This window comes from Mus caroli, chromosome 9 (genome assembly GCF_900094665.2).
Source record: "Mus caroli chromosome 9, CAROLI_EIJ_v1.1, whole genome shotgun sequence".
NCBI lineage: Eukaryota > Metazoa > Chordata > Mammalia > Rodentia > Muridae > Mus > Mus caroli.
In genome coordinates this window covers 54,058,277-54,064,541 of record NC_034578.1, presented here as the reverse complement: position 1 = coordinate 54,064,541, position 6,265 = coordinate 54,058,277, and positions in this window count along the sequence as shown.

The window sequence follows — 6,265 nt, the reverse complement described above, 5'->3', positions numbered from 1 at the left end:
GCTCATGGAATCGAGCTCCTTGAGCAGCCTGGAAAACTGGGAAGCAGTGAGCACTTAGCTCTCACCATGCTTCAGGATGCAAACTACGCCCTGTGGTGCCTTCGGGAGCATAAGCATAAAGTGGGCGGTCCTGGAGCCGATAGCTGCACTTTTACTTTCACTTTTTCTAAACTGTCCGCTATGCTTTACAAGTCATCTTCAGACATGTCCCCTTCGCTAGAACTGCTTTCAGCATTGGACTTCTGTGATTTCTCCTCTCTTACTTGGTTCAAAGCCTCATTCCCCTTCTGCAGCTCAGCTCCACATCTTTCCTTGTCCTCTATACAGTTGCGAACTAACTTCCATACCGGTAGAACCCCTTTTGCGAGGATTCCCCGTTCCTCTGCAAACTTCAAATCTTTTCCTAACTTCTCCCAGCTCGGTCCAGTAAGGTGACCAGAGACTGGGAACCATGGGGCCACCTGATCTACCGCTTTCAGAAAATTTTCTAGGGTTTCCCTTTTCAGCCCAATTCCTTTCACCTTTAGGAGGGTCTTTCAAGGCCTGACGAACAGAATGCCCTGAGTTGTGTTTCCCATATTGCTTGGTGTAACTTTAATTGTCTCACTCCGAGAACCTTAATAGTCCCTATTCCAGGAATTTAATAGTCTCTAACCGAGAACTTGGATCGTCCCACTTACCTGGGAGCTTACCAGCTAGCTACCCTGACTGCCGAGAGTTCTGGACTCGTCACGTCCCCATACAGGCTACCATTTGTTGTTACCGTCTCTGACCAGCAGAAAAGAATCGACGATGTCCTTCTCAAGGCAGTTTATTCAGGAACCTAACAATGTGCAGGAAAAAGAAAAAATATGCCCCCACCTCTCTCAGCCATCCCCATTTATCCCCTCTAGGCCACTCCCCATCACCCCAGTCCATGTAGGCACAGTTCATTGGCTCAGGACTACATTCGTCACATCATCCGATCTTACGTTGTAGTGCATCTGCGCAATACAGCTCAAGGTACGTGGCTATCTTGAGGGATATGAGGAAGTCAGGTGCCAGTCATAAGACTTGGCAGCAGTCCTGGGCGCCATCTTGGGACCGAGGCCACACCTGCTCCTCACACATGCTGACCTTGAGTTCATAGCAGTCCTCCTGCCTCAGCCTCTTGAGTGCTATCATTACAAGTGTGAGCTGCCTCACCTGGCTTAGATTATTATGTTTGTTTGTTTTTGAGACAGGGTTTCTCTGTGTAGCTCTGGCTATCATGGAACTTGCTCTGTAGACCAGGCTGGCCTTGAACTCAACAGAGATCTGCCTGCCTCTTCAGGTGCTGGGATTAAAGGAGTATACCACCACCACCCAGCTGGATCATATGTTCTTTTAAAGCTTGGAGAGTGTTTTATTTAATTTTTAAATTTTTATTTATTTATTTATTATTTTTACTTATTCACTTTACATCCTAATCACTGCCCCACTCCTGGTCACCCTCTCCCACAATCCTTCCCCTATCCTCCCTCCCCTTCTCCTCTGAGCCACTAGGGCCCCCTTGTGTACCCTTTCTCCCCTGGCACTTCAAGTCTCTGTGAGGCTAGGTGCTTCTTCTCCTACTGAGGCTAGACGAGGCAGTCCAGCTAGAACATACCCCAAGTAGGCAACAGCTTTTGGGATAGCCACTGCTCCCGTTGTTCGGGACCCACATGAAGACCAAGCTGCACATCTGCTACATGCCCATATGTCTATGAGGAGGCCTAAGTCCAGCCTGTGTATGCTCTTTGGTTGGTGGTTCGGACTCTGAGAGCCCCAAGGGTCCAGATTAATTGACTCTGTTAGTCTTCCTGTGGAGTTCCTATCTTCTTAGGGGCTGCAACCTTTCCTCCTATAAGAGTCCCCTCATAGTCTTAATAAAACAACCATAAATGAAATCTTCTAGATGATGTTTAAAAATGTTTCTAAATTTATTCACTGTGAAAATGTAAAAAGATTTTTTAAAAACTGAGAAACTGGGATTGGAGCTCAGTAGCAGAGTGTTTGTCTGACATGGGAAAGTCCATGGCTTCAATCCTCAGCACCAGGGGGAAACTCTCAAAGCAAGAACTTAAAAAGCTTAGAAATATGGGTGTCCCAGAGAAACCCCAAACAGTATTGTCCATTGTTACTGTTCCTGGTTGCAACCAGAACTCCAAGACCTTATAGAGGCTTTAGTTGCAGGACATGGAGGAACCAAGTTGGTACTGACCAGGATTCTCTCTGCTGCCTATCTTACATAGTACTGGCAGGTGCTATACAGGTTGTCATAGGAGAAAAGTCACCAGTGTTTACCCATCTGTGAACCACGGGGACTTACAATAATTACTTGTGTGGCAAGATATGCCTATGTGCCTGATATGGTGTAAATGTTATCAGCTTCTTTCTGATAGGATATAAGGACCATTTTACAGAGGGAAACACATACCTGTAATATGGCTAAGAGCCCATGGTTGGAGAACTCATAGACCCCAGGAATGAAGCTACTACTATTACTTTGCTAAAAGGACATAGTTTCAAACTGCCACTTAAATTTGTGTATCTCATACCCATAGGTTGGTGCACCTCTCAGATTTCGTCAGAGAAGTTTCTTTGTACAGTGGATGATGATGATTAGTGAAGAATCTCCTAGCCGGTTGAAGGGCAGAGAATACGTGGACAAATGGCCTGGGCATTCCCATTTGTATCTGTATCACACACTCTCCTCCGAGGTTGAGGGACCATCATAGAAGAGGGGTCAGAAAGGATGTAAGAGCCAAAGATTGGGAAGGACCAGAGTGAAACAGTGTCTCCAGGACATAACAGGACCACTGCACTCATGAACTCACAGCAACTCCTGTGGTTGCCTGCACCAGACCAGCACAGAGTCAAGCTAGTCAACATTACAACCTAGAGTGTCTTTAGTGCCTGGTGACACCATGTATCATGGGTCTTACATACCACTTCTCTTCCTGAATAAGGGCTGAATACCAGCCATGTGTAATGCTCTGGTGACCTTGGCTTGGAGGCAGTCCTCATCTGCTGCTGGGTTAAATACAAGTCTGTACCTTTCCCCTTCCTTGCCCACAAGGTCTTGTGGGATTGTCTTCATCATCATAAGGGCTCAGGAAAGTTATTCCATCCTACACAGCTCAAAGGATACATCCTGGGTAATTTGGCTAGACTTTGCAGCGGTTGGCTTCAGAGTTGGTATGCAATCGTCTGTTGTAGTACACCCAGCACTCAGGAGTCAGGGGTAGGCAGATTTCGGGGAGTTTGAGGTCAGCCTAGGCTACATAGTGAGTTCCACATGGTGAGACTAAGTCCAAAGAGATAAGTAAATAAAAAGAGTTGGTGTGTGCTGGGCGTGATAGTGATGCCTCATACACTGTAGTCCCAGGACTCTGGTGGCTGAGGCAGGAAGAAAGTGGCAAATTAAAAGCCAGACTAGGCTACTCAGAGAAACAGAGAGATAGATAGATAGAGAGAGAGAGAGAGAGAGAGAGAGAGAGAGAGAGAGACTTGGCATGTGTGAGTTAATGAAATTTGAGCAAAGTTTAGGAAGGAAGACAGCCTAGGTATTAATCTTTTTTAAATTTATTATTATTTTTAAGATATTTTCTTCATTTACACTTTAAATGTTATCCCCTTTCCCAGTTCCTCCTCTGAAAATCTCCCATCCCCTCCCACCTTCCCCTGCTCACCAACCTACCCAGTCCAGCTTACTGGCCCTGGCACTCCCCTATACTGGGGCATAGAACCTTCACGGGACCAAGGACCTCTCCTCCCATTGATGACCGACTAGGCCATCCTCTGCTACATACATATGCAGCTAGAGTCATGAATCCCACCACGTGTACTCTTTGGTTGGTGGTTTAGTCCCAGGGAGCTCTGGGGGTACTGGTTAGTTCATATTGTTGTTCCTCCTATGGGGCTGCAAACCCCTTCAGCTCCTTGGGTACTTTCTCTAGCTCCTTCATTGGGGACCCTGTGCTTTGTCCAGTGGATGACTGTGAGCATCCACTTCTGTATTTGTCAGGCACTGGCAGAGCCTCTTAGGAGACAGCTATATCAGGCTCCTGCCAGCAAGCTCTTGTTGGTATCCACAATAGTGTCTGGGTTTGGTGGTTGTATATGAGGTGGATCCCCAGGTGGCTGCCTAGGTATTCTTGCTGCTATAACGAAACATATTAGAATGGGTCATTTATGAATGAATTTATTTATGATTCAAATGTATGAAGTCCGAGATCAAGGCATTCACAGCTTTTCATTTGATCAAGACTTAATCTATGCTTCAAGATGACACCTAGTCACTACCTCTTACAAAGGGGAAGAGCATAGTTCTCAGGGTAGAAGGCACAGGAGGGCAGGAGGGCAGCTAGTCTCCTCTATTTAGCTCTTTGTAAGGGTCTGGTCCCATCCATGTGGGTAGAGCCCCATGATCTCATCACCCCTCCAGCCCCACTTGTACTGTTGCGTGGGGAATTAAGTTTCAGCTTGTATTTTAGAAGAGACAGACATTCAAAACATGAAAGAGACTTTGAGGAACGTTTCCTTGCTCTCCAAAAGAGACTAAAGACTCTGGCTTCTCTTCCTATTGTATAACCTATCACTTTTTGAAACAGAGACAAACTGAATACAGACACAGACACTCATAATCTCAGCACTTGGAAAGAGGATCACAAATTCCAGGCTAGCCAAAATTACATAATGAGTTCAAGGTGAGCCTGATCCACATAGCAATACATAGCCTTAGAAAAAAACAAACGGGCTGGGGGAGGGCTAAGATGCGTGCAGGGCAAACATAAAGATCTTACTTCGGATGCCCAGCCCCCTCATAAAAACCCAGGCATATCAACTGGTATTGTCATTGTTCCTGTCTTGTTTAAGCAGCCATATTATTGACATTTTTGTGGGTATAGCTTCCCTGTCATATCTAGAAGACACAATATTGAAGCAGACTTCTTGGCCTTACAATTGTTCTGCACCCTCTTCTGCAGTGTTCCCCAGCCTTAGGTGTAGGGGTTGTGTTGTGTTATAGCTGTATCAATTAGGAACCCAATCCTAGATCAAGAGCTAGACAATGACTAGAGGACCAGAGCCAGCCTGGTGCCTACCCTCACAACAGGTGGCTACAATCACCCATAATTCAGCTCCAGGGGAATCTAACTCAGTCTTTTGGTCTCCATGAAATCAGGCATGCATGTGGTGCACAGACATACATGCAGCCAAAACATCAATATGCATTGAAAAATAAAAAAAGAACTTACAGATGTCCCAGGACTGTTGTGTGGACCTGCAATCCCAGCTATTTGGAAGTTGAAGAAGGAGGACCACAAATTCAAAGTCTGCCTGGACTAAAGAGAGAGCACAAGGCCAGCCTGGATAACTTATTGATACTCTAGCTCAAAGACGGGCAATTGAGATGGCTCAGTGGGTAAAGGTGCCTGGCTTAAGATAGATCCCCAGAATTCACATGATGGAAGGCAAGAACTAACTCCTGCAAGTAGTCCTCTAATCTGCACATATGTGCTGGTGAGCATGTGTAGCACACATACCCACACACAAATAAATGTAAAAAAATCTAATGAAAAAATTGTGATGTAGAGATAGGAGGATCCGGAGTTCACAACCAGCATCAGCTACATCACAAAGAGAAGAACCTGGGAACTGGGAAGATAGTTCAGTGGGTAAGAGTGCTTGTATATGTGTGTGTATGTGTGTGTGATATGTGTTATGTGTATATGGTGTGTGTGTGTTGTATATGTTTGTGATGTGTGGGGTTTTTTTGTTGTTGTTGGTTTTTGTTTTTTGAGACAGGGTTTCTCTGTGTAGCCCTGGCTGACCTGGAACTCACTCTGTAGACCAGGCTGGACTTGAACTCAGAAATCTGCCTGCCTCTGCCTCCCGAGTGCTGGGATTAAAGGCGTGCACCACCATGCCCAGCGTGATGTGTGTTTTGTATATGTGTGTGTTGTGTATGTGTGTCAGGTGTGTTCTGTGAGTTGTATAAGTGTGTGTTGTGTATGTGTATTTTGTATGTTTGTGGGGTGTGTTGTATATGTGTGTTGTGTATGTTTGTTGTATTGTGTGTTGTGTGTGTGTGTTGTTTGGTATGTTGTATATGTGTGTTATATGTGTGTATATATTGTGTGTTTTATATGTGTGTGCTATGTATGTGTTGTATGTTTTATATGTGTGTATTGTATATGTGTGTATATTATATGTTGTGTAGTATGTGTCGTGTATGTGTGTTGTATATTGTATATGTATGTGT